Here is a 23,925-nt window from a genome sequence, read left to right as displayed (position 1 = left end):
TACGTGAAAGGATAATTTCTTTTTTCGAAGCTTCGCTTTGCTCAGAAATAACGCGCGTTCCTTCGGAATTTAAAAAATTCTGCTTTCGGTCGCTGCTTCAGCACGCGTCGTTCGTTCGTCCGAGTTGAGAACGTAGCAACAGAGCGTCGTTTAGTTATGCACGTTCTTCCGTAGGACGTAACAGTTGCGTTACATCGCGTCATTCCCTTATCCCTGGGCTTTCAACGTCACCTTTGACACAAGTTGCGCGCAGTCGGTAGTCGCAGTTAACATCTGCCGCCGCGCCACAACCAGGAAACCGAGGGACATTGTTGTCCAGACTTGCAACGGCAAGACACGTACGTTAATTCGCGACAGTACAAAATATCCGACGGCTATAAGAAGCACGTAAGTACGTGTTCGATGAAGACGTACGAATCAGTAAAGACCTTGACGCTTATTGTCCTATTGTTCGGATCGAGTTCATAGGTCAATTGCATGGAATAATACCGACCGACATTTCAATATTGAGACAGCAACATGTGGAACACCTACGGTAACAACGAGTCGAGAGCGTCTTATAAAAGAAACGATCATTGTTAAAGAACCGTCGGGGATTTGCAATTAACAATAAGCGATAAGATAAAATTAATTTAATGAAAAGAGAACGGTATATTTAATGAAGATATTTAAAGGTTGCGGTATACGCTTCATTGTCGCATAATGGGTGACAGACTATTCAAGATTCGAGGTTTCAATTTAAATAGAATTCGAACAGCAGGAATCCGATTAACTCGATCGCTAGGAACTAATTATAAACCAAACGATTCCAAACATCTGGATACCACGTAATAGTAGTCTGGAATCGTAGGAGTTCGTGCAAACCACAGTCTCAAGAATCAACATAATAATACCGATTCGAGGCAGCAGGAACAACATGATCTTGATATCGTGAGATTTACCACGGGTTACCATCGAGTTGATCAAAATCCACGACTATGAGATGGTCTGGAGCCGAGAGAAAGATCTGACTTAAAACATTCTACTGTTGAAAGATCGCAAACTTTGTAACTTTCGAGTCGTAGAACTCGATTCGATCTACGTCAAGGTCGACAGTCCACGATATTTATGATTCGATTAATATGAGATGGATCTCGCTATTTTGGGTTCGTGATGATGGAGATCCTAGGTTTTCTGGGTCTGTTTCAGGTATCTCATTCTCACGATACTTCGATTCTTTTATAGTTTCTGTGATAATTTCTATAACCCCTTTATTCCACTTCTAGAATTCTAAATTTAGCTTTATTCTATTTAATTCTGCGAATATTGCGTTTTTACAGTATCAGTTTCTTCACACGTTTAGCTATTAGAAACCTTATTATGGAGGTAATGAGTTGGAAAATAAATTATCTCGCTGTGGTAACTAACCTGTTTTATTTCATCAAATCCATAACTTTATACAATTACTTAGATGCAAACGTGGGAAAGCTGTCTTAAAGCTAGAATTGCAAAATAATTAATACTCGCATTTTTACGTCTCTTCGATGAATCCAATTTATTCGAGACTTTGAACCACGTATACTCGCGTAAACAAGATCATATTAAAATTTCAATGCATTCGTCATACAAATATATAACGCAATTTTTCACTTTTTTTTTCTCTCCTATAATTAGTTTATTTTTTCATCCTCTTGAAAGGCATCAGCCATACTCTGAAATTATCAAGATCGAACATTGATCTGCATGCTCTTTCTCTCAGTAATAAAAACCACGAGTCATTGAATTTCATACGAACCTTACGCGAACACCGATACACAATGGAATAATACTTTCGAGATCTCGATAAAGGAGCAGGATTCAACGTACAGTGAAACAAGAAAAAGAAACACTTATTAATGTTCGCTCGATACCATCACTCGATGACTAAGCAACGATAATAAATCCAAGACCCATCGTTCCTACACAAATAAACATGTGCATACCCAAATGTTTTTCGCGACTTTTGAAAGATTTCGAAGAATGACGGGGATCAATGAATCGTATGTATCTGGAACTGAATCAGAATCCTGGTGGTTGCCAACGAGACGACGGAACCATGGCATGGCTCAACAACGAAACGATGAATGGCAGCGATTGGGGGAAAAAAGTCAATGTAAAAAGTAACAGAGACCCTCCGCGATCACAACGCGACATCCAAGAGCAAGAAGTTGGCTGTTCGCTACCTCCGGATTACCAGTTTATCGCAGCCTTAATCAATCGGCCATAAATTGGCAGGCTGTCCCGGCTTAGTTGGAAAGAGGACCGACCTCCGCTGCTGGTTTGTCGTTGATCCATCGCTTCCGATTTCTTGGCGATAGAGGCTCGCTTCTCCCGGCGGATATTCATTTTTCACCAGAAGCGCAGGCCAGCCCTCATTTTTCGTAAAACGATCACCGCGAAACGAGGCCCACATCCGCTTTTGTTTCTCCATTTTTCTCGTCCCTTTCGGCCTTTCCATTCCAACGGTCCGTCACGACGTCATTTAACGACTCGTCGTTCGTTATTCGTTCCACGAAAACTGGGCCTGGCCTCTCGCTAAAATGCAATTAAGTCGCTTCTCTCTAACGTCATTTTTCGATAAAAAAAAAGAAGAACTGTAAAAATTGTGTGTTCGTTAATTGCGAACGATCGAACGATATCGGTGAAAATACTGTCGAATTTTGAGGTCTGACTTCCGCATGATCTTCCCGTATTTCTACAAAAATTTCCAATATTGTAAATGACAGATAATATCGTCAGTAAAAAATCAGTAAATACCGTTGTGGTGTAGTATATCTCGATCTATCGCAAGGCAAGGTAAAATATACTTTTTTCGCTTCTGATAAATATCCTTTGCTTGAAATCTACGGAAGTAAAACTTAGTGTCTTGTCGGGTTGTGGCGGTTAAAGGACAGATGACAGATGTAACTTCCTAAGCTTCGTGAAACTATTAACAGATCGTCCGTGAAGGCCATCAACGGTTATTTAAAGTCACCGTTTAAGACTTGTCAGACTCGAAGAATGAAATTCGTGAAAATAGTCGTGAGTACCGTGACCTAAATTCTTGTACGTATTACGTACAATCGTTTGCGTGGCGAGGTCAAGAGTGCAACCGAGCGACCCTTGTGGCGGTCGTATTTCGCATTTCCAACTTTTCCAAGCCTTTTAGAGGCTCTGTTTTCTTCTTCGCCTCTAGCAAACAGGAATTCTATATTCGAAATAGTCGAATTCTTGGAAGTTTCCGTAATCGTGCTCGGATATAATAGAAAATTGAGCCAATACTACTTGGCTGGTTTCGGAACCGAGGGAAATATCTTGGCTCGATTGGCTTTCACAAGATCGGAGATTCCGGTTGTGTGCGAGGCGACACAGAACATCTTCGCTGATTCCAAAAGAAACTTTTCCTATTCGTTCGAGCTCGCTTCGAGAACACCGATGAACTTGCTGAAACATGAACCCATTAAGACTAAATCGTAACGTCTATGTTTACTAATTTATACAGTAACTCGCGAATATTCGAACGCTTTAACAAACATTTTGTATGCGTTTTGTACGAAACATGAAATTTCATTAGCGTTGCAACGAGACACGGCTATTGTGACTACGTTAGTATTTGAAAATTACAAGATATCTTTGTATATTAGACTCATTTTTACACCTTCAGGTTCCATACAAATGGATAAACATTCTACAAATTTTACAAATATCGATTTTTATTTAACATGTAACAACCATCCATAAGTGTAAATATCTGTATAATCGTCCCTGTGAATTACAATCTTTTGACTTTCAATTTGTGTTTTTGACTTTCAATCAACGCGTTGATTCACCAACAGCAAACTTCCTACCGCGTCAAATTATTCCAAATATATTTGATATACGAGCCATTCCTAGGACCTTCCAATTATCATAATTAGGGGCAAACGCCCTCCAAACAACTTGATCGTCCGTTAGACGAAAGTTAGACGAAATGATCGCAGGCCGGATCCAAGAAAGATGCTTCTTTCGTTCATACATTATGCAGAGAATTCCGACACTCCCGTATGATTCCACGAACAAACGTAGCGATCTCATCCATCAGTTGAGCTACACGGTTGTCGTTGCTTAGCTCGATGTACCGATAAATCTATTCGATATACGTTCACGTACCACGCACAACAATTCGTTTTGTTTTCAACGAATGCAAAACTCGCAGGACGACGCGGCTCTTCGACCTTACGTGGTGAGTGCAATCGACGAAATTGCAGATTCCGATCAATACACTCTGGCAATTTGCTCTTCAATCTCGTTACGTCTAACTGCAATGCAGTTGCTTTCAGTTAGTATAGATCGGCTGTGAAATTTATTTTCGCTACACAAGCCAACGTATTTGGGAGGGAGGGGGTCACGTGCGGATCATCGTTACGAGACGAAGTAACGATTTCTCGTTTGCATCAACGTACGAGTATCGACATCGAGCTCCTTTACAATTTATTGTTTTATTTTATTCGCGCATGGGATTGATAACAATTGAATTTTAAAACTGCTCGTCGTTCTCTTACCTTGTGATCTTTATTTGTCTTCGTTTCCTTTGAAAGCTTCGAAGTGTTCCGTAATCGTGATTTATGCGTTCAACGAAACCTTGCGTCTCTTCTGCTCGCGACGGCGCTTGTGAATTAAAAGCAATGCAAAGTGCCAAGTTACGAAACGCCGGCATGAGAGATCAATTATTCTTGCACCAGCTATCGGTCTTAATCATCGCGAGATTTCACCTAACTCAGGCTCCTTGCAATTATATCAAGTTGTGAAAGCAGGAACGAGCTCTGCCACAGAGTTCCTATCGTAGGCACCGAATCTAAGCGATTATTTCGCTGCGCTTTGCCTCGCCTCTAAATCTGCGGTTGGCAAGATTCCCGCGTTCGATCGGTCTACCCGAGCAATTTACTTTTAAGTCCACGTTCATCCCCGACAGCAACGTATCGATCCTTAAACGATCACAATCCCTTCCAACTTATTGATTTTAACATATTTTGCTCCGTTTAAAAAGTTAACCTCCTTCTACGAGAAAAATTGTTCGAGGGTCATAAAAAATTCCGATCAACCGGACGAACGATCGACGTTGGATGGAAGATGAAAAAAAGAAAAGGAAATTAGCATTCTTTTGATTCGACGCGAGTTCAATCTCACAAAACCCGAAAAAACTGCCAAAAAAATCCCAATCAATCTCTTTCATCGCGCGTTATATCGAAACAAAGCGTGGCATTTCATTTCTATGCAACGTATTTTCGACGATCAGCGCTGCAAATGGAATAAATTCCACAAATATCCTCGAATTTCGCTTGCTTTTGCTCGTTCATTCTTTTCTATCTTTCTCTTTATTTTTTTATCATTGAGTTCTGCAAAATCAGCACACTCTTGCACGCACAATTGGACGAATATTATTACTAAAAATTCTCTACAACTCACAAGTTACCAATAAGTGTAAAGTCTCCTTTATTACAGTTACAGTTTTGGATTTTGGTAATAAAAGTCATTCAAGTTTATACATAAATCTGACAAATGACCAATAATTTGATTATTCCATGTGACGTAAAGTTGCAACATTGTAAAAAAGAAATGTATAACCAGCAACTTGTAACTTTCCATTTTACCGATATTATTAGTCCAGGAATTATTGTGCAAGAGGTTGGTAACGACATCTGATAACAACCATAGTGATCGTTAAATAACATCTAGTTATATCCACCAGCATTGTGGATCGATTACGTAACGCTCGTACCGCTACAATACTTATGAATCGACACAGCGAACCTGAATGGCCATGCTCTTGAATTCTAAATGCGAGATTGGCAAGATTCCCAAATTCGATTTTCGCATCCCGCTAATTTGCTCATCGATCTCGTAGCACTGCGGCTGTCGCGCGATTTCTAATTGGATCTAAGAACGTCATGAATTATCGTTCTATCTAAAGAATACCAAATGTTCATAAATATATCCATACGACACTTTGTGCAACACAAAATGGAAGCAAGTCGTGTTTACCTGCTAAACTTGTACATAACGTAATAGACGATCTAGAATTGTTAGCTCTTAGTCTTAAGGATTAGAATTTTGTATTTGTACAAAATAACGATTCAAAATGCCAAGCAGAAAATTGTGAAAATGAATTGCAAGAATTGCATATAGATAATAAATTATCCGCTATATAATTGTTCGATTTGAAACACATCGAAAAGATAAAAAATGAATGAAACGTTTCAGTTTAAATTATTGACAGGGTGCTATCAAAAACAACGACATACAGAACATGATAAAGCGAAATACGCTCGGTCAGATTCTAATTACGATATTGGACATATGAGTTCTTTACAGTTTAATGTTCCAAGTGATGTTTAATAATCTCCTGATCATTTATCAAGGTTTACCTTGCTTTTTTTTTCTAAGCTCCCTAATACCTACAAACGGATGTGTATGTTCGATCGAAAGCACAAAAAGAACTTAGGCAAACAGATTTTTCATCCAGGAGGAAGAACATTTCTCCGCAATGAGAGCGAAAAATCTTCTTCAGCGAATCCTTTTATCCCAAGGATATTATTTGACCGTCCTCAAGTAGAAATCCTACCCTCGAAAATCGAAAGACGAATGTAGCACACGCTTCTCGTTTCTCTCTAAGATACGCGAAGCTTGAAAAATCGGACGTCTCGCTGCAAGGATCGAGAACACGTATTGTCCCCAATGTTCTATCATCGACAGGGACACGTAAATCTTCGAAAGAAATTCGAGCGAACGTCACCGAAATTCCATCGAGTTACTTTCGTTCGTTTAAGATCGACGATGACGACATAACACCCTGAATGCAGCAATGGAAAAGTTTGCAGGCGGTCTGGCCGTAAACCGAATTTATGACGAGCGCGGATGGAACTTGATAATATTTCGCGCATAGCGTTGGATACTTTTATGGGAACTCGTTTGTTTCCCTCTAAATTTCCGTGGATAAATTGACGCGTTATTGCGTTGCAGATATTCAAATGGCTGTCGTTAATTGCGACATTATTCACCTCGATAGCCTGAGTGCTGACGTAGGTATCACTGATAGAGGAATTTCATGCCTAAATTTATGATTTTGAAATATGCATTAGCCATCGAGATGATAGGAATTGCTACATAAGATCTAAGTTTAACTCTTTACGGCCGTGAGATTTCATTCTGAATCAGAGATTCGAATAACTTCTGAAAAAACTACGTTTTTTTCATTTAAGAGGAATAATTCAAGTTAGAGCGGCTTAAATTTTGTTTCATATATATGGTCTTCGTCGTACATCTTCTATACTTCGCTAGATCAAAAATCTTGTACTGTTAATTAAGTTAATGTTCGTTTTATAGATGGTTCTTTTATAATTCGCTAGATCGTCAATTCGATACTCGATAACAATTTGATATTCGACAGATTTTTTCCTAATAAGCAATTCTACGATATCCAGGTTTCGTTGTAACGAAAAACGCGGTCGATTTAAAATTCTAACTCGATATCACAGCGTGTTTCGGCCGCGCTGCCCTCCAGGAGGATTCGATCGTCCACTTGCTAAAAAATGCTCTACGTCAACGAAGGGTAGAATTGAATAGCTGATATCCTTTCTACCGCAGGTTCTCCCGTGAAATCCGGCGATTCTTCGCTGCTCGAACACGTTGAAATTTTCATAATTGCCACGAGCGATTCTCTCCCTTCTCGTGAAACAGTCTCGTTGTGAGAAGCGTCGAGAGGATTCGCGCATTGAACGACCGATTCAACGCGAAAGAGCGCGGAAAATTTGGCGTTTCGCCGGCTGTGATTTCAGCCAACGATATATGTATATTTCGCGCGGGCAACGTAATTACCTGTGCAACGTGGCCAAGGAAAATATGGCAAAGCGCGGCGCGCAAATAAAAGCTTCAAGGTACGCGCGTTTAATTAAATTTCAACGGTACGCTGGTGTGGCTTAAACAAATTCGAAGCTCATCGATTTTGCTGGAAAAACGAAGGATCCCGTGAAAAATACGCTTGTAGACAAATACTCTGTACCGTTTCGATGTTTACGTTTTAATTCTCGCGTTTAAATTCGCATCCTCTTCGATCTCAGGCTGACACGATCGATCCAGTAGCAGATTATATAAAGGCTGCGCGTGCAATTAACAACATGTGTTGCCGATTACCGTCGGACTAAACGTTTCGCACGACATGAATGAGTATTAATAGGTCCAGGCGAAACCTGCAGCGATCGATAGGGTTATCCGCTGGAACGTTCGCAAATAGTCGCCTAAAGGTTCGAGCCGATGGTTGCAAACCATCTCGTGAAAGTGCATAGACAATGAGAAAATACGATTTGATTTCTATGCTTTTAAAAATGATTCTTCCCTTTACGATAATGTGACCAACGTACCAATGGCGAAATAGTTGGACATTAATCAATCGAGGATCAAGCAATAGTTTATTATAATATTATAAATACTTCAAATTCCTTAAATAGCATGAAATTGAAGAACTATAGAACAATTACATATATCACTCGATTTTGAAAATTACCTTCTTTTTACAAGAACATTTTACAAATTTACAATAACATTAACATAAATGTACAATAAACCACGATATAGCATAGGCGTCTATAACAGTACAATGTATAAACAACAAATTATTGTTACTAACAGACTTATTACATTCCGCAAACAGAATAAAACACACTAATAAGAAAACGGTAAAGATCTGTACAAAAGACGTCCAGGATAAGGATTATTACAAAACCTACCTCAATTTCATAAATAAAATAACGTAAGATTGAACGTACGTAAAAGCGAATAACGAAGAATATTTCAGTGCAATTTGCGTACAATTTTTCCAACGATGCAAAACCGTGCGCTGAAATCTCTTCAGCGAATGCTCCATCCATTCTCGGTTAAATTAAAAAAGATTCAGAGTCGTACGACTGGAACGTAATCGTTTTACGCGTAGAAGCATCGATACACCTGTGTACCACGATATAACCATAAACGTAACACGGCTCTACAGACAGAAGGAGAAATTATGTGTACGCGTTCCTCGGAGCAAATGCTACACGCCGGACCATCCTGCATATTAATTAATTAAGAGGCATCAATTAACGGTCGCCCAATCGGGTCACCGCATTGTTCACTGAATCAAAACCACGTACATATAATGTAATATACACGATGTGAACTTGGACAGAAGCTGTGTTTATTTGCTGTTGAATGTAGCATACATTATTGTGCATATGCGTATTTGAGCACTTTTAAATTATTGCAAATATATAAAATATATTTCAAACGAACAATATTAAAATTCAATATATTTCCAACCAGCTTCACATTAAAACTACCTTTTTCTTAAATTTTGAGATCAGATACGTGTCGTTCTTACTCTCTTGAATTCTATTGAGATATGTGTAATTTTGTGTGCTACACTGGATTAGCCGCGTAGTAGTGACACACATTATGAGTATGAGCGTGTGTGGGAGTAGGTGCGTGCGCAGCGTCTCGTAAAACAAAAGAATGCAACTGTTCCGTACGCATGGTGGTAAGAAGATGGTAACAAAAAGAGTGCTGAGACGCGTGCAGTGGGTATCTATGAATATCTTGTAAATCACATATTAAATAAATCTGAAACTATTTTAATATCATTTCTACGTGTAATGTGAGTGTTCCTATACATTTATTTCGGCGACTAAGATCCAAAATTTTCAACAAACTGTGTTTAGCAAATATCAATAACATTGTGTTAAGAGTATAATAAAAATATCTATAAATATATAAAAATAAATATATAATAAAAATAAATAAGAGTATTAAAAAAGAGTATAATAAAAGTTTGTTATACTTCGTTCATTTCGTCTAGTAAAATAAACTAATTTATACAAATCTGAAGTTTGACTATTCGTAGGCTAATTATGTATTATAACACCGGTTTTGTCCAATTGATTTTATCACTGATACAACGTCTTGCGTTTCAGGTTAGTTTCAATAACAAGAGCATCGAAACTCGATGTACTTAATGTCATCTACTAACTATTCCCATGTTCTCGATTAATCGTAAGATTCGTGAGTTAGATTTTTCAACGACACACGTAACGCATAAAGATAACTAGCCTTACGCCACACGCTTCGTTAATTGGATAACGATTCCTTCTACTTTCGATCGTAGCAGATCACGATCTACGAGTCGAGAATTGCCAACGCTTTAATTGCTTGCACGTGTGAAGTTCGCCAGCGATGTTATCGTGCTTCCGTTAATCGAGCAAAACTTCTTCGCTGCCCTAAGAAAACGCTTAGACATAAATTTCGAAGCGCAGAAACATAAATTCGATGCTCTGAGCGACTTGTAAAACGAAACGAACAGGTTTGATCGCATTAAAGAAACCTCCTTCCAACAATTTAATCTTGCAAATTCAACAACCTCACCTTCGAGCTTGTGCTAACCTTTATTTTGTAGTTCGAGTTCCTGACGAGTTTAGCGTTTGAACTTTGACCTCGATTTTATCACGAGCCCGGGATCCACTCTAAATTCCCAAAATTCTTTCGCCGATTCTTCCTCGACTAATCTCGCGGATTACAGCGAATCCAGAGTCCACGGTGTGTGTTTCCGTGTACGTGTCTGGGTATTTTTAGTCAACACCTGTTCACCTTCGAGCGTATCTCGTGCGACTGCAATTTTTAGCGCTCTCGAAAAACGATAAGTGAGTAACGATCCTGCAAGGTGTCGGCCGCAAAAGGACCGGCTTATCGGTTCACGGACGTTTCGCGTCGGATTCTGAAAGCAAATGGAGAACCGTCGTCATGTAAAAAGGAAAAGATAGAACTCTGATCACACTCACCACCATGGGAACCTCGATATCGGGGTGCGTAAGGATGTCGAGGATCGTTCTCCACTTTCATTACGATCGTGTTTTTTTTTCCTTTTCTCGCGCTTAGCGCCCTTGCTTGGTTCATATTTTCTGAATAAAAGTCTGAATAAAAATGTTTCGATTTTCCTGACAGTATTTGAAATACGTGGAGATAGACTGAGAAGGTTTGATTCGTTATCGATATTTTACCAACTGATTCATCATGGTCAATAGATTATACACATACGTATTTTAATTCAGATATATCCTAACAGTTCCATAACGTATGTCCTGTTTCTCCTCTTTTTATAGTGGAATCTCGCAATGCGTTTATTATTCTAATACGATTTTTGTACCTTGACAAAACAGGAATTTACGTTTTACCGGCTGAGTTAACTGTATATGATCGTTTGAAATATAGCAGCTAGATGCCAATTAGATTAAGACTGGATTAATTATATTAATAGAATTAGATTAAAAAGCTTCATTCCAAATAACGTTCATATATTTTGAAAGAGTGCGAATACTTACATAGGCGACAATGCAGGTACAGCGAAGTTACTCGAATTCAATAGTTCACGAGAACTTAGAGAAGGTTAACGTGATTTAAGTAAAGTCTTCTTACCCATGCATATACTTCAAAGGAACATAATTCATCGTCTTAAACTCTCCTCTAAATCTTCCGCTACCAAGCCTGTTTGACGTCGATACATGAAATATCGTAGAAACGTTCCCGTGACTATCCAAAGAGAATTCATAGTTCTAAGGAGCAAAAATTACCAGTTGCAGGTAATTAGAGGAACAACGAAAGAGCGGAGGAGAAAATAAGCGACGATTTAATGGCGCGCTGCGATTCCGCCAGGAGGATCCTAAACGATTAAGATCGAGCCACCACAGAGAGCCCTTTGTTCTTGCATTCCCGTTGCCCCGACATAAATATCGTCGAAACAGTAATTCGAGACCACCACCCCCTCTTGGGCTATTAAACCGGATTCGTACTCGCGCAGGAAGACCATGCTCCTTTTTGCACGAATTTCACCAGCTACCAACCCGCGCATAATTCACATTTTAATCCCAGTTGGACCAAAGAAGAAAGAAATCCGAGTCAAACGATCGTGTACTTCGAGTTTAAGGACGTATTTTTAATTCTATTATTCCGAATGAATTGAAACGCGTTTATTTCGGCTTACAAACTTCGGCAGCAAAGTTTAGGATGCTACGGATGGAGCTATGTATTTTTCTCATGGTTGTGGAATTTAGTATATTTAGTATATTTAGAAGTTTGGGAATTCGAAAGTTAAAAAGCTCTAACGTCGGAAAGTTGGAAAGTTTGAAAGTTGCGAAACTTTGGGAATTAAAAAATTGCAATATTTAATCTCTCGAATATTTGAAGATTAAAAAATTACAATATGGCAAAGTTAAAAAACTCGAATACTGGGCAATTTAAAAGTTTAACAATTTAATCCAAGAAGACTCGAGGCTCTGAAATTTTATCTATTCGACATGTTATGTCGAGAAATTGATCATTAGCGACCGTTGAATTCGCTGATATCTCAACATTACAGCGGATTTATCATCGTGTCGCGCACTGTCCGACACTTTCTACGTGTAATTTCCGTTATCACTAATTTACGGTATGATTATTATTCTACGCGCAATAGGCACGATAAGCAGAAGATCGTAGATTATGTCTGGAACATCTATTGCTTACGCAACGCACATTTATCACAGCGTTCACTCAAAATGATTGTGTTCTCCGTAACGTTCAAACGATTGTAAGTTAGTCACCGCAACGAAAGTTTCCATAAACGTGCAGTAATAAAAATCAAGCAATTATTACGAAACTTTAATACAATGGTATTATAATCCATCCTACAATAATCCATCGATGCATTAAATATATTTATAAAACAATTCAAGAAACATATTGATTGTAATGTAACATGACAATTACATTCTATCGAAAGTTAGGTCTGTCACTTTCTATGATTACATTGCTAAACATTATAATAAATTTAGTAAAATTCAATATCTATATAAAATTCTAATATAATAATTTATTAAATCAGAGCTATAATTTATTGAAAATCCAATATCGGAAGAGCGTACAAAGAAGATATGAAGATATTGTGTATTGTATTCTACAATTTTATTCTACATAGCTAAATTAATAAAATTCAATACAATGTGAAATTCCAATGTATTCAGATATCAGTTCTATTTATCTCAACGTACTATTGAATTTCCAAAATATTCCCAGATATCAGACATCGTTATTTCATACCACAATTAAATTTCCATTTAAATAGATTTCTATCAAAATCAAACGAAAATTCTATTCTTTGTTAAACATTTCCAATGAATATGCATGTCCCGTGACACGTCAGAGGAATTCAAAGAATTTTAATTGCGCTGGAGAATCTCTTGTAAATACAAAGGGCCGAGGTCAAGAAGGGTAAGCAACGGGAGCGGACTTTTCATCATTTCACGCACAAAGCAAATTCGAGACGCCTCTTTTCAAAGATTTACCCTGAAAGCAGTTGATCTCTTTAGAGGATTTAATGCATGCGACGTGAAGTAGTCGCTTTATATGCATTGCGGAAAAACACCGAGAAAACATTCTAAAAAACATGCTCGTCACTTGCCAATTTCACATTCGTGGACGCATGATCGCTACTTTAATTACTTCAACCATATCGAACCAGAAATCGTGACGCCAATACAAAACGTGCCAATATGATGTTTCCACATCTTTTTCGAAAATCTTTTTATTTTCATCGAAACTCTTCTTAACATTGAATACGCGTGATCCATAGCTTATTCTTCTTTAACCCATTAATATCACAAAGTATAATACATATATTTGTTTAAATCATACAAATTCTTGTTGTATCTTTTCTTTGTATTCTGATTTTGTATTCATTATTTTAATATATTTTGTGTACCTTAATAAAACGATAAATAACTCAATTCGTTATCATATAAATATACAAATAACGATTCTATTGCGTATATTTTCCTTAAACTGAAGAAATCTTTCAACGCTAGAAAAACAGGACTAGGTGGAAAATAATTCAAAAGATGCAACAAAATTAACGTGATCGGTAACAGCACGAAATTTAGTGAATAATACGATCCATCAAATTCTATTTTCGCAGAAACGTCACCGTTCTTCTCAAGATGGAAACGATGATTTTACAAACTTGAAAATACAAAATAAAATCAAGATCGAAAGGAAGCATCAGAGACGTACGAAATAGAACTTCCATTCTGGTATTCGTTCTATTACCTGCCGCACTTGCCAAAGTCCATCTTTCAAACCGATTCCTTCACCTACATTTACACCTCGAAAGTCTTCCAGGCAACGTGTCTCTCTGTTCGTTTCTCCTGGAAAAATCATTCACAAGCTGCGCGTGAAACTTTCCGAGCTGTTTTCCTCGGCGAATGTTCCTTCGGAAATTCTTGCCGAAAGGTCGAAACTACTCGCATTGAAAATCACAAAGCAGCAGAACTGTATCGAACACGTATTAGAATAGAGAGGGGGAGCCGCCTCTGAAACGGCTCTCTTCAGTTCGAATGTCCTCTTTGAAGACAACCCTCACCTTGCGAATGCTGCTCGTGTGGTAGTAGGTCAGTAATGCCGAGGGCGAGCTGCTGAACTATATTCGCCAGTAGAGGACAGGGTGGGGCACGCCGAGCTTCCTCAATCAATAAACCTCCAACTGGCGACATTCAGATTCGGTCAGGAACTCGACTGCGTCACCGTAACAGGCAAATGCCAGAACCCGCTGTGGCAAACTCTGTTCTCTTACTACGATGGAGCACGAAATGTCTAAGGATCAAGTATATCGTTGGATCAAATATGCTGTAAATAGCTTGAGATCTTCCTGGATATGAGATTTTCAATATTTCGAGAGTACTTTGATGAAATGTGTAGAAGGAACAGGTTCGAATTTTTGATCAAGTACTTTGAGAAATTGGAGAGATACAGCTTAAACTCGATTAAATAAATTCGCAGGTAAATGACGTTTAGAATGTTTTAGAAGCATCTCGAAAAGAGAAAATCTAGATAAGACAGATTGGAATCTTTTTTATCGAGTGTTATATTTTGAGAAATCTAAGAGGTACAGATCAAGCTTGACTAAATAAATTCGAAGCTGAACAAAAAGCTATCTGACATTTCAGGAGTATTTCGTGGAAGAAAGAAGCTAGATTGGATAGGTTAAAAATATATTTATAATTTTATGAAGTATTTCGAGAAAAAGGTAGACAAGAAACAAGGCTTGCAAGTGTACGTAAGATTGACTAAGCCGATTCAAAGCTGGTTATAAAGCTCTGAAGATTCCAGAGGTATCTCGAGAGAAGGAATCTAGACAAGATAGGTAAGAATCTTTCACAAATATGCACTTTAGAAAAGTTAAGAGGTAATTTCAAAGTGTAATTTAAACTTGGCCATGTAAATTCGAAATCTTTTGCGTGGAAACTTCAGCCGAAAGCTCGTAATAGCTTCAGTTCGCAGTATTAAATTCCAGAAAAATCGATAAAGTCTATGTTAAGCTTACTTCTATTGGTTCTAATTCTAATTTAGTAAGACTATAAGGATAGGAAGGTATAATTTATGGTGAGAATATTATATAAGATAAAATATTGTAAATGCAGACGTAACCGAAAGCCATCCAAAACCGAAAGGCATGGATCACAAATAAAATAATAAAAGATGATAATATATCTGGTTTCTTATCTTTCAAGGTACGAGTATTACTTTTGCTTTAAATGCAATTCTTTTCAAATATAGAAGTGTATTCTTTAGTCTGATACGTTTTGAGGTTTAAAAACAGCTTGTATAATCCGAATATATATATATATATATATCATAAATGCGGAAAATGAAACATAACCTGTTATATGTAACATGCAGATAGATACATACACATGGTATGTAGGTATGTTTCATACGTATGAGTAGTCTTATTCCATACATGTTGAAAACGATTCCATAGAACGTTATATACCTGAAGGAAATGAACCGAACATAAGCAGGAAATTGAAGGAACGTTGCATTAGATATATCAATCCTGATACTAAGAGATGAGATTACTAAAAGATGAGATCGCTGAGAGAACATGTAGTAAAAACCTTTCCAACATTAACAGCGTGGATTTTCTTTAAAAGAAACTATTAGGTTTCGAGGAAACTGTGTACCTTTTTACAGACAAAATATTTTTTATATTGTTATCAGCCATAAACGATGTTGCATAGGTATACGTTGTATAAGTTGAGAATATATTTAAACGAAGAAAGATGAAAAACGCTATCATTAAGTAATTAAAACAAGCAATGATAAAAATGAATTCAAGATTAGAACGAGAAAAACCGGTCAGATAGCGTTATTTGTTTGGATGTCGTCGTAAAGAAAATACGTTTACCTGTTTCCCATAATTACGAAGTTCTTGGTACCTGAATGAAGAAATTCACGCACAGCTCGGCGGAATACAAACGTGCATGTTTTCCATGCTTCTAATCTTCAAAGATACGAGTTCTCGTGGTTTACCTGAGAAGAAACTGTCGTCGTTTGTTCCAGGAAAAGATCGGATGCTATTCCATCTCGCATTCTACGTTCGTGTGTCACAATATAACACAGTTATTGCATCGGACATAAACTTGACGCTATTGTTATTGAATTACATGTGGTCGACAAAACCATAATCAACAAATGCAGTGGGATGAAATAAACTGAAAGAAGTAAATCAATTAAAACAAAATATTGTCGTTTTACAAAAAACGATGCTTCTCTGAGAGTTGAATTTTCGAAGCAATAGAAGTCAAGAATTTAAGCGTGGAATTGTAAAAATTTATAAATGTGGAGTAAAATATCTGAAGAAACATAGTAAATAAATATAGAAATGAGAGAAAATACACTACTAATCGACGTTAATTGACACATTTGCAATCGGTAATTTTATGAAAATTTGAAACTAGAAAATCGCAAGTTTCTAAAAATTAAGTCAAAAATAAAAATTAGGAGAATGTTCTTCCAAATATTATATGCTTCGTGAATTATTATTTCTTCAGAATCATTGATACTAATAATAATTAACCTATCTGCCCTAATCCTGAAAGACATCATATTAACAGTAGTTCTTAATGTATTAATTACCGACAAATAATTGCTGGTTTTTCGCCTGATGCACTTATCGTTATGATAAGAAATCACGTTACTTCTGTCATGATTTCTACTTAATGGATGACTTGGTGCTTTCTCCTTTCTGATCGTCCAAAAGAACCCTGTCTCGTTCACATTTCCTTCAAGGTTTTCTCGAGGTTCTTTTAAAATCATTTCTTCTGTAGTCGTTTCGTTGTCCAATGTCGTAAACTAATGGGGCACTCGGAAAATTCAACAAAGCAGCGCCCTTGGGGTGGAGTCTTATTTATTCGGCATACAGGAGTGTCGCGCACAGGCAACTACCTTCCTGTGTCAAACATGCTGGCCCTGTCCTTCGTTTATTCGCCGAATGGCAAATGGGGCTACATACAAACGATCCCGTGTTCTCCGCAAACAGCCACGCTATACCACAACAACCTCCTTAACGCTTCGTTTCCACACGGGACTCGAATTCGAATCGATCCGCGCACTCGACAACGATGATATCATTCTTCTCTGTCGGTAACAAGGATTATTTCTGTATTTTTCAAACTTGCTCGACTGGTTTGTGACAAGGCGATCGATCTTTTCAAAAGCAAATAATTTCTGATATAGAAGCTGCGCTGAATTAAATACATTTTCATTCCTACTGAGTGCGAGTACAGGATCTGATTATAAGGTCGTAAGTAGGTGAAACGCTATTTTACTCCACGGAGAGTAAGGAATCGCGAAAACGTAAAACTAAAACCAAGTTATTTGTTACTGCGCGATTTTGAAATAGAATTTTGTAAAAAAAACTAAGGCATGTAATTCGATAAGATTTGAATATGTATCCTTAAGATTATTACATTTGTATCCGATATGAGATACAAGAGGTGAAATGCACAAAATTATCATTCTGAGGAGGATGACCTTTACGCGGCTTAATATAATATTTCCAACAACGAATCCAAAACAGATTCGAATTCGAACTCTTTAAACTCTGCTCTACATGGCGCCACTATGTATTCAAAACTGTTATACTTGAGAGACTAATCTCTGCTACTTTAGCTGTGCCTATCGTGCCAAATTAGCTAATAAAACTCAACGATGGGTTTTAGCACGTCATAAGTATGATTTTGTCTGTTCAGTCTCGGAAAATCTCTATCTTCCGGACGACAGAAGACAACTGTGCAAATTATGATGCTCTAACGATTCACCTCGGGCTCGCGGCAATGCTTAGAGGATCGTATTTCGGTAGACGGAAGAGGCGAATAGAGGTAAGAATAGACTGACCTCCAAAACCTGCCCCGAGGGACTGCACCGAATTGCAACTGAGATGTACAATGGAACCTAAGAGCGTATAATGAGAGGCATATAATGGTTTCAGTGCGATCTCGTCAACTCCCATGGAGACAGACGTTGACAAGATAGTTAAACGTTCAACCATGACTTTATCGTTGAATTTATAACGACCTAATGCCATCTTTGCCAATGCTCCTTCCCGTTTAAAATCATCGCTTAAAAGCGTAATAACGAAGAATCGATCGAGAAATCCTTCCTTTGTATAATTATTAATTTTGCTACGATGCTTTTGGTCATTCTTTAAATAGTCGTGTTTTTTTATTATTAAGAACGCGTGAAAATTTCTGTAAAAACGTGTTCCCGACATTTACGGAAAAGGATGCATCGCTTGAAATGTTAAACATAGGCTCATTGAAAATGTCTTTGACATCACGCGGATAGTTTAATAACGTAATTAGTAATTGAGATAGTTACATCAAAATTACGCTGTGTTTTCTTAAAACATGGTCAACCGTCCGTGAAAAAATTTGAAGTGCCTCGTTTAAAGTCTATAATTACCTGACGATCTTTTTATCCTAAATGTCATCTACAGATGATGGCTTTGGATGAGAATTCAAACTTCCCTCATAGACACACCTTCTTTCACGATCAATCATAAAGATAAGTCACGCGAATGGCATTATAGTATAATCTCGTATAACGAAGAAAGCAATCAGGTAAACGAGACCAAATCTCTTGCACTCGCACATCGACTGTTGTCGAACGACAAACGCGGCAAAAATTCTGACAACGTGAACAATTACTGAAATCGCATGGTCATTCTTCTCCGAGAGTATAGTGTAATACGCGAATTGGTCGGAATGATAATCTCGTAATAAATCGTCACGAGCGTTAAGCGAGTATTTAAAAGCAACGCATAACCGGTCGCAACGGTATCAAGGGGCAAGATTTATCGAGCTATTCATAAAACGTTCGCCTATAATCTTTCTCCTAGGATGTTGCGCTTAATGGCGATGCACTGGAGCGAGGCCCGATCCGCGAGCCGCGTGAAAATTAATAAGTATCGGCTACACGTTCGTAAAGTATCTCGCTAATAACAGAAAAATCTGACAGAGCAAACGAGGAAAGTGCTGGTTCAACGAAGTGTTTCTAAACGATCGTGCCAATATACCACCAACTAACAGACTCTAAGATATACTCCATCTACGATCTCATAAGTACACGGCTGCTATGGGAAATTGAGGTTTACGCTAATTTGTAGACACGAACCATAATCGTGGTAATTATTGATTAAGGATATCTTTGCTGATCATATAACAGTTATGACCTAAATTATAAAACTTATTACATAATATAGGAATTAGTGTTTTAGTTTAAATGATTTTCGTCGGGAATAACCATTACCGATTATTTTTACCAATAAACATCAGCGACGTCGGAGTCCTTTTTTTACACCAAACTATCATCGTTTAATTTAATTTTCCCAGAACATCGTTTAAAACGAAAACGACTAGATATATTACGAAATTTCGCAGAAAGCTGCGAAAGCTTTTAAGCTGTAATTTATACGCCATGAAAACAGGTTAATGGTTATGATAAGCAATGCGACTGAGGCCAGAAGGAGATATGTCCGTGGCATGTTAAATTAATACGACAGAGCGTGGCGGAAGCCCGATGCGATTGTAGCGTTTCTTTTTAATATCCTGAGAGCATCCCGTGGCGGGCATTTGCTCGCATGAATATCGAAAAAAGAACGCGAATCGACGGCGCCTCGAGATCGTAAAGAGTTGTCGCTCGAATTCAAATTTTAAAAAGATCCCGCGCGGTCGAGTGGATCTAAAAGGTCCACTGGAGATTTTAAGAGGCGATGTTTCAAGGTTAAACGCGTCGCCCTGCCAACCCATCGTGAATCCTTCTCTTCTCGAACAACTTTTCCACGGTTCCATGACAACTTTCAAAAAGACGAAAAAGGAAAAGGAGCAAAAGAAGAAACGAGAAAGGAAAGAGATGTAGAGGGAAATTAAAAGATACAACGAACATATCGAGGACAGTCATTAGACTCGAAGCAGCGCAACTTCTTTAATCCCAGCAAAGATAAGCTATTGTGCACGTTCAATGGAAAGAAATCAATATCAGTGCGGCAACTGTGTGCAACTTCCTTTCCGCCTTGCTTCCCGGTTCAGTTTTCATCGGTAGACTGCTCTTAAAATACAGGGGAACCGTCCTGAAAGCTGATTGTCTCTTCTGCCCGGAAGTGGTTTCGGTGTCTAACCGCTTCCGCCAGAACGGACTTTAAACTTTCCGCCGCAGACCCTGATGGGAAAAAGATGATATCTCCAGAAACAACCGACTCTTACATGCGGAAACTTTGCATCAACATTCCCCTATCTATGTTACAACGTTCGACTTCTCGTCGTTGTTCGAATAACACTCGCTGATATTAACGAATTGACCCGATCTTATCTGAATTCACGGTCGAGAAACTTGCGTCGACCGTGTTCTTATAAATTCGGAACAGGTCTTAACTGCTGGGAACTTCGCAGTGGCAAAGGGTGTTCCGCCTGGTTAAACACAGAGTTTCACTTCGAGATCCACCCACTCGATTTCTCATGTATATGTTTCACGATGATAACGGAGAAAACGATTTAATATTTCGTCGAGTATCTTACTTAAGTATGGCGAGACAAGTATCGATATAACGAGAGACGAGTCTTCGATACAAGAGTAAATTAATATAAGGAGTTGAACACGAAGAACGCATATTCATTAACCTAACGACTGTCTCAGACAAATTCAAGCTTATTCAAGCTTAATGGTTTGTCTATGCCAAAAACTTGCCGAAAATCGTAAATGATAAAGACAAACAAGGTATTCCAAGGTTACGTATCGTGTAGAAGATGCTTAGGGGAATGTAGAAGATCCATGGGTCCGGTTATCAGCCTGAAAATAACTCCAGCGGAACTTTCATCCACGTCGAAGCGACCTCGTAAAGAACGTGGGATCGCGTTCGAGAGTTTATCGGCGATATTTTTCGCGGACGTGTCATTCGAAGGGTTCGTTATACCCCGTGTCGGTGCCAAAAACTCTGGTAAGAGAAAAAGAGACGAAAAAGGGAAAGAAATTTGAATTTTACGACCTCTGCCCGAGGAACCACGGAGGCCTTCCTTACTTCTGCCTGGCTTCGCTGCAATTTCTCGCGACACTAAATTTCCATGTGACGTGCGCATAGCTCGCGCAATTTTTACGAGCTTTCATTAAGAGTAACGCGCGCAGACAAACGCTGGATAAAAGCGAGAAGAACCGAGGAGATCCGAGCGTGGATCCTTCAACGCATAGACGGCATTATTGTCTGGCCCTTTAAAAATAGAATCGTTCAAACCGTAGAGATACGTTTCCTGTGCACTGCTCAAGCTGCAGCTGGTGCAAAGGGCACATTTCGTTCTGCTGCTGTTCGTAGATCGGCAGGAGGTCAAAATTAAAAATAGGTCTCGTTAAGGAATTAAGATCTTGAATCATAAATTATGAGTAAACTATGCACAGATTTATATTTTTATCTACACAATTGTCTTTTTAACATTGTGATTACGAAAAAAAATTCCGAGAGCTCACTCGATATCTTTTTCTACATTCGTTAAAATAAATCACTGCTCGGTGCTTAATGGAGTAAGTTTTCTGCGGTTTATTCATAAGTTTAACTACATCAAATCCACTTGTAGCGTGGATTAGGAATCAAATAGAGGAGAAGTGGATTCTATTTGTATCAAAATTCAGATTTAAATTTGAAGATTGAATTATCGGATAATTATTTTCAGATACGTATATGGCTAAAACAGAAAATGTCTAACACGGAAAAACTATGCAAATAATAAATCATCAATGTAACTGAAGAGATAAAAATGTTCTTTTCCCTTGAAATAAATTATAAGACATCTAGAAAGAGACAAGTACTTGAAGGAGTCTCTATTTATTGTTCAAAGATCGAAAATCAATTCTTACCGTAGCAACATCAAACTTTTCGTCCAACGTGGTTTCTTTAGTTTTCGTGAGTGGATGTAGTATATCATACGAGTAACTCGTACAGAAAGAGTAACGAGTCATTTAGGAGTTATTAGTTCCGCCTCGAAAACAGAGAAACACGAAAATAGGGAATGGGCGAAAAGGCGAAGGCGCAAAGGCAGCGAAGCGTATCTCTCCTGCACTCCTGTGTGTTTCCCTTGAACCAGCCCCCTATGAATTCGGTCTAACAGAAGAAACTACGCCCGTAAGGTCGACGCTTCACGAAATGTACCATTCGTACAATTGCCACGAAAAGAGGGACTCAAACTCCGTTTCTACCGTAATATTTATGTAACCGTTTTGGGATGCCCTTTGGTAAAGAGAAACGCAAATATCGTTGACGTAACAGATTGCCAGTGTACACTGCATGAGCCGTCTTCAAGAAGACAATGATATAAATCGTTTAAATAATACTTTGAAGTTTAAAAATTGAAATGTCCGAGAAGTCACTGTAGTGGCACATGAGTAAACGGAAGATTCGAATCGGGAGAGACTCATATTGTTGTGTGTCAACTGGAACCTGGAGTGTCAACGTTGTTTTGGTTTGCTAGGTTCAAAGGTAAATGAACTCCGGACAAAATATTATCGCCGTTATTTGTAATCGTCAACCGGAGTTACATTCGAACTTTTTATAATACCACCGGTCGATACAAGTAAATGAACGTGCTCTCTAGGACAATCATTATAGCGAGTTATTATAGCAAGTCATACAGTCGAATAGCGAGCGTAGAGTTGAACAGTAGCATTGAGGGAGCGACGATTACGACCGGCATACACTATCTCTGTACTTGTATTTCAACTGATTTTTTATATACATCGACTATTATAATTTTATCACTCGTCTCTTTAATAAACCAACACGTATAACAAACCACCTCGTCACATTTGCCGGCTCTTATGGACAAGCAATCTTGCATTTCAATAACGTTGTCGACTAGCTTTATATCAAAACAATCTTTCCATTTGACTTTTGAATTGTAAATGTGTATATTCGTCACTTTCTTAGACATTTTAGAAATATTAATAACATTATCTATACATCGGTTAATGTTAATTAAATCAAACTGATATTGCGCAACCTTCGAATTTGTAGGAAACTTCTGAAATGGTTCGCGCCAGGATCATTTTCTTACAGAATGTTTCAGGCGATTCCTAAATGCACTCTGGACGAAAGGAATGGAAAGGAAAGGAAAGGAAAAAGGCGCGTGTAAAGTTAAAAGCGTTGCGTGTTATACGTCGAGACAAATGCTTCCAGAGAACGGCACCGTGTTTTGATTTTTCTTGCAACGTTAATGTGTCATGCAAGAGTTCCGCGAAATCCGGCGAAATAACGGCGGTAAAAAAGAAACGACGCGGGACAGGGTGGGAAGTTTGCTGACGGCGTGCCCCGCGGCCGCAAGAAAATTTTGTACGTAGAAATTTATTTCGGATAACGACGCACGGTTGACAAATTCAAAAAGCGAGAAGCTTGCTGCTCGTGTAACGCCTTCTTGCGAGAAACACGGTGACAAATACTTCCCCGGAAACCAAGTAATAATATGTACTTTCTTGCATTGTCGAAAATATCGTGAGACAACCATCGCGCGCGAAGAATAC

The 23,925-nt window shown here is 38.3% G+C and overlaps 1 protein-coding gene and 1 long non-coding RNA gene across 6 annotated transcripts in view; both read right to left on the bottom strand.

Moving 5' to 3' along the window:
* The window catches only part of LOC117236055, a 395,835-nt gene that overhangs the window by 351,710 nt on the left and 20,200 nt on the right, over positions 1-23,925 (bottom strand). The gene's annotated exons all lie outside the window — the stretch shown is intronic.
* LOC117236056 lies at positions 1,407-4,930 on the bottom strand. Its single transcript, XR_004493775.1, has 2 exons — positions 4,539-4,930; positions 1,407-4,295 (listed from the first exon to the last, which is right to left on the bottom strand). It is a non-coding gene; the product is annotated as an uncharacterized LOC117236056 (long non-coding RNA).

This window comes from Bombus vosnesenskii, unplaced genomic scaffold (assembly GCF_011952255.1).
Source record: "Bombus vosnesenskii isolate JDL3184/JDL3185 unplaced genomic scaffold, Bvos_JDL3184-5_v1.1 scf7180000013339, whole genome shotgun sequence".
NCBI lineage: Eukaryota > Metazoa > Arthropoda > Insecta > Hymenoptera > Apidae > Bombus > Bombus vosnesenskii.
The sequence above is the reverse complement of the archived record's forward strand: the minus strand, read 5'-3'. Positions and strand labels throughout refer to the sequence as shown.